The 10,146-nt window shown below is 46.0% G+C and overlaps 1 pseudogene; it reads right to left on the reverse strand.

Moving 5' to 3' along the window:
- Positions 1-2,401: 2,401 nt before the first annotated feature.
- On the reverse strand, positions 2,402-2,845 carry LOC131421232 (immunoglobulin heavy variable 1-46-like; annotated as a pseudogene).
- Positions 2,846-10,146: the final 7,301 nt, after the last annotated feature.

Consider the following 10,146-nt stretch of genomic DNA (forward strand, 5'->3'; position numbering starts at 1 on the left):
AAAGTGGAGGAAGATAGGCACAGATGTTAGCCCAGGGCCAGTCTTCCTCAGAAAAAAAAGAGAAGGATCGGCATGGATGTTAGGTCAGGGCTGATCTTCCTCATGCACACAGACACAAAAAATGAGTTATCAAACTATGAAAAGGCAAGAATAAAATTTAAATGCATATTAAATGAAATAAATCAATAACTATAAGTTAATATTTAATAAAAATAAAATAAGCCTTTGTTTATAAGTAAATAAATTTACACTTATAAATTTATGAACAAATATTTCATATTAATGAAATAAGTTATTAAAAATGCTACTTAATATACGATTTCTTTTTTTTGATATTTAGGAAAAGGAAAAACTATAAATATACTAAAAAGATCAGGTTTGCCAAGAATTTGTGGAAAATGTGAAGAAGAGGTGAAACAGCACAGGCATTTCAGAAGGTGGAGAAACAATTACGTATGAGATCCCAATGGGGGACGCATAATGCTATGAATTTGCCAAAACCCATGGAGTGTTAGAGCACAAAAAATGAACCTTAATGTATAGAATTAACAACAACAAAAAAAACATTGAAGAGATCAGGAACTCCAGGATGGGATGCAGACTGTATAAAAAAATCTAATTCAACTACACATCTATGAAATAGCTTCTCTGAAGAAGGCAGGGCTAGAATGTGCTGGCCTAAGTGACTTTGGAAATGAGTGGAGTCTGTAAGATAAAGGCTAAAGAGACTGTGCACAAGCACTGTGCTCTGGGTGATAAAGGTGTTTCCAACAGGGATACGGGTCACAGGTCTTCAACCATTATACATGTTGCAAGGAACAACTAAGCACAGGCTTGGCATATGGTGGCAGCCAGCTTCCTCAGGGTTGGAGTGGGGAGTTCCAAACAAGCACAGAAGGAAGGCTGGAGAGGTCCGTGTGGTATTGGATTAGAGCTGTAGACATCTGTATGTTCTCACATCGACGTTAGTGTAGGTGTAGAAGTTTAGATACAGAAATAGTTACAGGGGTATGTGTGTCCATGGGTTAGTGTACACACAGTATTCTCCAGCTTTGTTAACTGAGAACTCCTACAGACAATAACACCTGATAAGGGCAAGGAAACCCCCATCAATATCCCAATACACAGAGTCTCAGTTCCTAATAACATTCCCAGTGGAAGGAGCCATGATGCATCTGAAAATCATCTACTTCTAGGGCTGGGGAGGAGAACATAAAAGATGAGCCTGCAGATTCTTGTAGGACCAGAAAGTAAGAAAGTATTCAAAATTCAAAAGGATGGGAGCGTGTAAAATAAATACAGGAGCCAAAGAGAAATAGTTCCCAGTGGCTAAAAATCTGAAAATATTGTGCCACAAAATGAGTATTTAACATTGTATCTTAACACAAATTTTGAAATGAATTTGCAAGAGCAATTACTGATATTAATATATGATTGAATAAATAAAGCCATTGGTGAATGAACAACAAATCTCCAGTCCAGATTAATATTGATATATTCCCTACAAGGAGGTGTAGAATACCTCCCTCCCTTGATTGTGGCCTCGGCTTAAGGACATGGGAGAAATTCTGGGTGATCTTGAACTTCGAAGTCAAGTTTTACATATCATACCAGAACGATGGTCCATGAGAGAAGAGCTTGATAAACTTTACTTGATCAAAATTAAAACCTTTTGTTCTGAGAAACACACTGATAAGAGGATGTGAAGTAAAGACACAGACTTGGAGACTATGCTTTCAATCATGCTTTGGTGAAAGGATTATATCGTGAATAAACAAGGAAACTTATAGTTGAACAATAAAGAACAATTCCATTAAAATGGGTAAATGATCTGCATAGACAACTCATGAAGAGGACATGAAAAGGGGATCAACATGCAATTTCATTGGGGAATCCAGAAATAACACAACAGTGCAATACTACTTCTCCCTATCAGAGGGACGACAGCACAGTACACTGACAACTCAAAAGCTGGTGAGGATGGGCAGCAACAGGAAACCACATCTATTGCTGGGGGAACGGAGATGGCAGCCACTCTGGAAGACCTTGGACTGTTACCTGTGGACTTAAACAGAGACTCACACTGTGATTGAGGAGCGGGCCACTAGGAGTCTACCCAACTGACTGCGAAGTTTACGTTCACACAGACACATTCTCGGGAACACTGACATCGGATTGCTGATCTGAGCCTTTCCCCAGCTCCTCAACTTTGCTCAAATGGTGATCGGTTTATGGAAAATTTCCAACGTAATTAGTGAAAACATGTATGTATTGTTGCTTTCCATCAATTACTTAACCCTGTTCTCTAAGGAAGACTTTGATTTAATCATCCCTGCCATCTCCTCAGCCAGCGCAGCTGCCCTCTCCCTCAGGGTTTCTGACACACTCAGGATGTGGGTTATCACACTGTGCCTCTCGCACAGTAATACACGGCTGTGTCCTCAGACGTCAGACTGCTCAGCTCCATGTAGGCTGTGCTCGTGGACGTGTCCACAGTCATGGTGAATCTGCCTTCAAACTTCTGTGCGTAGCTTGTAACATCATATTCAGAGTATATCCCTCCCATCCACTCAAGCCCTTGTCCAGGGGCCTGTTGCAGCCAGTGCATAAGATAGTGAAGTTATATCCAGAAGCCTTGCAGGAGACCTTCACTGATGCCCCAGGCTTCCTCACCTCAGCCCCAGACTGCACCAGCTGGACCTGGGAGTGGACACCTGTGGAGAGGAGACAAGAGTGGATGGAATCCCCCTTTGCTGGCCCTGGTATCCTCCTCACCCCAGGGACTGGGGAAACCCTTACCTGTAGCCACTGCCACCAAGAGGAGGATTCTCCAGCTCCAGTCCATGGTGAGGGGCTGTGCTCTCAGGGCTTCTGTAGGAGAGGGGATGGTTGATGGGTGATGATCTAAGGGCATAGACATGTCCATATTTGTATGGCTCAGCTCATTTGCGTATACATGAGTCTAATATTTCATACTTAAGCCATGGACCATCCTGAGAAAAGATCAAAGACTCAGAGACCATGCTAAGTGGAAGGCTGAGGGCCCAAGTCCTAATCCTAGTTTGAGGATATGTCTTCCCTGCCATGTCCCTGAACTCTGTGTAGACACAGCTCCTCCTACAAAGGAACAAGCCCCACAGGCAAGGACCTCATTGTGAATCCACCTTTGAATGAAGAGGAGACCAACTGAATCTGCTCTGAATGTCTTACTCCTGGGATCAGAGTGTCTCCCCAAATGCTGCTGCTGTTGAAATAATGAAACCACCCTTGTCTTCCAACTCTTAAAAGTTAAGAAATCTAGCAGCCCTAGAAATTCTCATTTTAAATGTGGTTCTCACTGACTTGAGTTAGGAAAGTCTCCTTGTAGAGTAGGATACTCACATGCCCTGCAGCAGTCCTTGTCCTACATTGCTTGAGTTATTTTTAAAGAAGGAAGACCCAGTCTCTCAGAGGAAGCCCCTCCCCAGCCCCCTCTGCACCTGCTACTGGGCTGGAGCCCTGTGCTGGGTGGTCCTGAGCTGCCCCTGCAGTCCAGCCCCCACCCTGCAAGGAGGCTCCTGTCTGGACTCACAGGGCATTTCCCTCTCAGTGTCTCTAGTCCAGTGTTAATGGCTGTGCCCTGACTTCAGGGTGCCCCTTTAGTGTCACCATGTGATTTGACATCATCTCTTGAAATAGTGAACTGGCCTTACTAAACCCACAAGCTCTGCAAGGAGACCCTGAACAAGGATTTTATGAAACCACCAGAGAGCCCCTTCCCTGGAGCTGCCAGGTGCCTTGACATGGTCCACACTCATGGGTAGTCAGAAACCCTGGGGAGCTTTGGGGGAGCCTCACATCTCCTTTAGGTTCCTCTGGTTTATCATCACATGAGAGATACATGTACATAGAAATGATGAGGTTCCCTGTCCAATCCACACTCACTATCCAATAACACACACACACACACACACACACACACACACACACACTGCCTGATATTTGCAGCAAAAAAATACCACATTTACTCTTCTTCCCTGTATCTTGCGCATGGGCAGTGCCCCCACGCTGACCTTGGCCTGAGATGTGACCTGCTTTTCAGACAGAATAAAAGGAACAAGATTTCAAGCACAGACTTGGGGAGAGCATGTGCACTGGGTCTGTCTGTTCCTGCAGTACCTGAAATCCTGAAGCTGCCCCGGGACAAGGGCCAGTCTTGTCCCACAGATTGTGAGAAATGGCAAAACCACACCACTGACCACTCTTGGGCCTGCTACAGGGGTTCCTTAGACCCCACCCCTGAGGGAGGGGAGACCACTGAGAAGACAGGTGAGGAGGCAGCACCATTGTCAGCAGACTCAGGTGAGGCTGCTCTGCAGGGCCACCTGGTGGACGGGGCAGCAGCAGGCAGGTGAGGGAGGTCAGCTCCATGAGGGACACCCTGGCCTCTGCCGGTCACCAGGATGGACTCGAGCTCCTCAGTCCTCAGGTCTCCATCCTGCTGGTCACCTCCCCTCCTCACCACCTGCTTTGTGGACTCCAGGCCCCACATCCCACGTGGAGACAGACTCACTGCTCAGTCACCCACGACCTCACCAGCCAGTTCCCTGTGGGAAATCCTGTCTCTTCCTGAATATGTGTCTCTGGTTGAACCCTGATGGATAGTCCTGAATGCACCACAGATTCCAGGGGGAAGAAGGATCTTTGTCACAGAACATGAAGGAAAGAGCAAAGAATGGTATGGCCCATGAGAGAGCCATCATCAGTTTGGTCTGGAAGCTGTAGCAGTCAGAGGCTCAAACCGCTCTTCTGTCCCTATCTTGTCTCCTCTGTTGTCCCTGGGCGTCCCTAAGTTCTCCTTCTCAGAGAGTCTGCCTCTTGTAGCACTTTCAGACTTCATCCACTCTCATGATACAGGTGTGGTGGTCGTGTGTGCGGAGGGGTGTTATACAGTCTCAGGACCAACTCTCAGCGATGTGGTGGTGCTGGCCTCTAACCTCTGACCTTCACATGTTTCTCCCATACTTCAGGTCACTTTCCCGCCCCTACTCCCTCCCCGGGCTGCAGGGTACCCAGTCTTTCTCCTTGAATTTCTTCACCTTGTTCAAAATCCTTTACCCACTGGGTGATACAGAAATCCTGTGGGGTGGGTGTAGAATGGGAAATAATTCCCTTCCCCCATCCATAAGGTTCTGGAAAATTCCCTCCCCCAGAGGGTCTGCCTGGGAAAGCTTCTGGGTGGATTTCTCAGTGATAAGTCCTCCACTCTACCATCACAGACACGAGGGGATATATGTGGAACTTCATCTTGGACCAGGAGGTTTCTAGAGGGAGATCCCACAAAATTGTGGGGTGTCGCCCCAGGAGCTCTCACGCTCACGCCATCCACCCTTGTCCTCCAGCCGCTCACAGTGACCCTGAAAGTGCTCCCCATCTGTGCCTCCAGCAGCTTCTGTTCCAGGAAGCTGATCTCACCTGGGACTCTGGATGTGCCCGTGTTCCCACTTATTGGGGTGGAGGTTTCCCTGAAATTCCTCTGATCAGTCAAGGATAAGTCACTAATTTTCAGTTTTTCCAGCTTTTTTTTGTAGGAATAAGAGTGATGATTTCCACGATCTTTACATGTCAGACCGGAAACCACAGTACCACCGCAGGTCACCGTGGACCTGCTACAGTCACCTTCCCTCTCCCAGGAAGCTGGGATTCAGAAAGCACAACAGGCAAGGAGCCATGTACATCTCAGGTGACGTCATGTTCTGGAAGGGCGTCCCTGCCCCTGGAGGGTCGCAGTAGGTGCACCTGGAACCTCACAAGTGGGAACAGAGACTCTCATTCCTCAAACACAAGACACACCCATGAGCAAGCTGTTTCCCAGGTGGAGGGCAGAGCAGAGGGAAGGAGACAGAGGAGGCCAGGCAGGGACCACCAGAAAGGAAGTAAAAAAGAACAGAAAAAAGAAAAAGGGAGCCTGATTAGATATTTATGCCTCTCTTAGTCACAGTCTGTCTTTTGTGCATTTGAAAATATTTCACCCTATTACAACAAATCTTTTTGAATTCAGAGGCGTCAGGGGAAGGCACAGAATCATTAACCTGGAAAGGTTCCCGGGAAAACCGCTAGATGAGAGGAAGCCCCAGATGCTGGCAGGAGACCAGCCCTTCACCTCTTCTGCACTTGTCCTGGGTCTGGTCCCTGCTACTTGGCAGGTCTTGCGTACCCCCTGGTGTCTTGAGTGCCCCCTCAAGCCCAGCCCCTCCTGTCTCCTGCAGGGAGGTTTATTTCTGGACTCACACTGCCCCTCACTGTGTCTTGCACAGCAATGCACGGCTGTGTCCTCGGTGGTCACAGAGCTCAGCTGCAGGGAGAACTGGTTCCTGGATATGTCAGCCATGATGGAGCTGCGGTCCTTGATGGAGTGGCTGTACTCCATGTTCCATGATGATCCGCTATAGTAACCATGTCCCAGCCATTCTATCCCCTCTGCTTGGGTGAGAGTTCACCACTGGTGGCAAGGTAACCCAAAAGGGTGCAAGTTATGGACATGGTCTCTGAGGGTTTCACCAGCCCTGGGCCTGACTCTTGAAACTTAGACTGGGACAGGACACCTAGAATGAGAGAAAACCATCACTATGTACCACACACTGAGCACACTCTTCCCCTCACCTCTTTTCAGATGTCCCTGAGCTGCTCACACTGGGAAGCCATCAATAGACAAAGGAGGAAACAGAAGAGTCTCATCTTCTCAAGGGAGAGTGTAATGCCTTTCCTAGAGCTATTCATCCAAGGATGGAAAGAGAGGGAGACAGAGAGAGAGAGGGACCGACAACACTCCAGACTGTTACTGTGATATAAATAGAGCTGTAGAGGAATTTGCATGTTCTAGGAGCCCTGGCCTCACCAGGGGAAGAAACCACAGGGGATCCTGTGCCTCAGAGGCTCGTCTCTGGGGTGAGTGTCCCTGCTCAGGCCTCAGAGAATGCAGACCCTCCTCTTCAGACAGGTCCTCATGCTCCTGAGCTTCCAGACTTTCATCCCACCTTAAGGTCGGGAGAAAATTTCAGAGAAACTGGCAGGTGTGTCTGACACAGTGTGGAGGGAAGTGGCAGAAGAACTTAGATGACCACAGCGCTCCTGAGAGGGAGTTCTGTGCAGATAAATCTGTTTGACCAGCAAAACCAGTCCTTTGCTGTAGGGGCATTCTCTCCTGAATTAGCGCTTTAGTGAAAATTATCAAAAGGATGTAACGGGATAGATGAAACAGTCTTCATTACAGACACCAGGAATCTGCCAAAACATAGAAAACACCAAAGAATCTGCCAAAACACCCCGAAACTAATCACAGAGACGAGCCAGGAGGCAGGGTGCAATTTCAGTTTCTTTCCAGTATACTAGAAATGAATAGTCAGAATTTGAGTTTAAAAGCAATGCCTTTTACAATGCAATAAAAATTTAGCTGTGAAATCTAGGACAAATGGATAGGAGCTGTGTGAGGAAAATTAAAACAAACACTGATGAAAGATAAAAAACATGTAAATCCTGGAGAAACATACTGAGTCTCTGCATTGAGAGACTAAATAAAATTGAGATACTTCTGATATCGGCTCAAGACAAGGTTGACATAAGGGAAGCCATATTTTAGAAAAGAAAAACTCTATTGTAACTTTGAATGACCTCTGACAAACTAACCCAGCTGGATCTGCACCCTCCAGGAGATCTAACTGCTCTGCAGCTTGTGCTTGTACCTCCCATCTGTGATAAGATGATAACTTCGTTTTTTTGAGTTTCTTAGGAATGTGATGACCCCCGAACAGAGAATCTATGCTGGTAGCCATCATCAGTGAAAACTGAAAGATCTGGTGTGGCACTCCCAGTCTGTAACATCACAAGTCAACATTCCTAACCCCCTTCCCAATCACACAATGGCCTATATAACTGCTGTAAGATTTGTGCCCCCTTAAGATGGTTCTTTTGGACATGAGTCGGCCGTCTTCCCTCTTGCTAGCAAGCTGCAACAAAACAGTCCATTTTCTCCTACCACTTTGCCTCTTGGCTATCCGCATGTCTTGCAGCGAGCAGAAGGCCCCATGTTGGGCAGGAACACCTCTTTTATTCTGTTTAGTAGAGCTCCATCTAGAAGAATGATGATAGTATGTGTTTTTGTGTTTGTGAACAGTACCGTGTGTCATGCTGAGCATGCAAGGGATATATTCTCTCCATTATCACTGGAAAATTGACTCAGCCTTCAGTCGTGAATGTTCATACTTGTACACAGATCATCAGCTGACTGTACAATACAGGGTCCCGTGGCCTTGTGAGAGTAGCTCTCAGAAATTTATTTCCAGAGGGTTTCTTCTGTAGTAAACATAAACTGAAAAGTAGGAGCCATGAGAGCTATAAGCTGCTGGCACATTGCTAGGATTCCCCTCAGTCATCGCACGTTGATCTATTTCATCTCCATCGATGTGACCAACGTTTCTCCCAGAGGAAAGCCAGTCGGGTTTACCAGCTTCCATGCAGCTTCATCAGGTTCTAAAAGCAGTGGTGGTCTCAGCAAAATGTGGATTCACCCTGTGGGCATCAGCTTTACTTCTGCTAGGAGACAATGTCCTCTTGCTCTGTGCCTCTCTCAATGTCTCCCTCCTTGTGTAAAACATCCACTCGTGCATCTACCATCAGCCACCATTTCCCTTCTCTTGATTTGGCATGGAATATAACACCAAATTTCCACCTTTGTAAGAGGTGGTACAGATACCCACTGGAAGCAAATCCAGTATAGCAAGGTCTCCCCCTCTGTCCACTCCATCCACATGGGGCAGAGTTACACAGATACAGAACGGGTGGGCTCTCTTGATCACTAGGCAGTGGAGGTGCATTCACTGGTGACCTCACTTTTGTCAGATAGCGTGAAGGTGCAACACCTCCCTCAAGGAGCTTAGGATTTGTGACACGAATGTTTAAAAGTATTTAGAATTTCTTGTTTAAGAACCATCCTTTTACCTGCAACACACATCAGAGAATAAAATAGAGAGTTGAAGTTGTGTGGAGAGAATTGTGCAGGCATACCAGCAACTGTCCTCACAGCCCCTTCTCCAAATCCGCCTGAAAAGTGGAGGAATCTATGGAGTGGGAACCCTCTCTTCATCTCCTTCATGTTAAATGTGAGGAAAATATAATGGATCATTATCAATGTCTCTATCCCTCTTTCCATTCTACTTATCCATTAGTTTATTTGTAATAGTTTTAAGGAGGTATAATTGACGTGTAATAGCTTGCATATATGTCAAGTGTATGATTTGATGAGTATTGACATGTGCACACCTGTGCAACCATCACCATGATGAAGATCATGAAGGAAACCATCACCATTAAAACTCTCTCCTTGTTCTTCTGTAACTCCTCCCTCCCACATCTTCCCTTAACCCAACTTGTAGAATGCCAACTCTTGACCTGTGTTACTTTAGATTAGTTTTCATTTACTACATGTACATAGATGGAATCATATGATGTGAATTTTATGGGTATTCTTTCACTCAACATCATTGATTATGAATACAAACGTTCTATTGTGTGTGTCAAGCATTCATAGATTGTGATGATGGGAAGAATCCCAATGAGTGATTACACCACAGTGTATTTGTCTGTTGAGTTCGTGCTTGGTATTGGATTGTTTCCAGATTCTGGTATTACAAATACAGCTGCTGCTCAGCTGAGGAACAACAACAACTCTTCTTACAACAACAACAACTATACTGTATAGACTGCAAATTAGTGATCTTACTTTAATACACCACATAATTGAAGATATAGTGCAGACAATAAACCTGACATCTGGTAAGAAACAAGTGGTTTCCAGGAGAAACTGTGTGGGAATTATAGCTGATCTAGGGCAGAGAATGCCAGATGGCTTACAAACTAGTACAAGAAAGAAAGAGACATACTTCATGGATTTCTTGAAGTGGAGTGTGGTGAAGGTCCTATAGTGTGATATTCTCAGGGGTCACATAATTAGGGAGATATCTAGTCCCTGTAAAGCTTTGTCCTCCAGGAATGGGGACACACCCCACAGAGTTCCTCCCCCAAGACTGTTCTGTCAGGGAGAGATGACCAGCACCTACTGCTGAGAAACATCCAGACCCACCTCACCGATCACCACTAAGAACTAAGTAA

This window comes from Diceros bicornis, chromosome 24, assembly GCF_020826845.1.
Source record: "Diceros bicornis minor isolate mBicDic1 chromosome 24, mDicBic1.mat.cur, whole genome shotgun sequence".
NCBI lineage: Eukaryota > Metazoa > Chordata > Mammalia > Perissodactyla > Rhinocerotidae > Diceros > Diceros bicornis.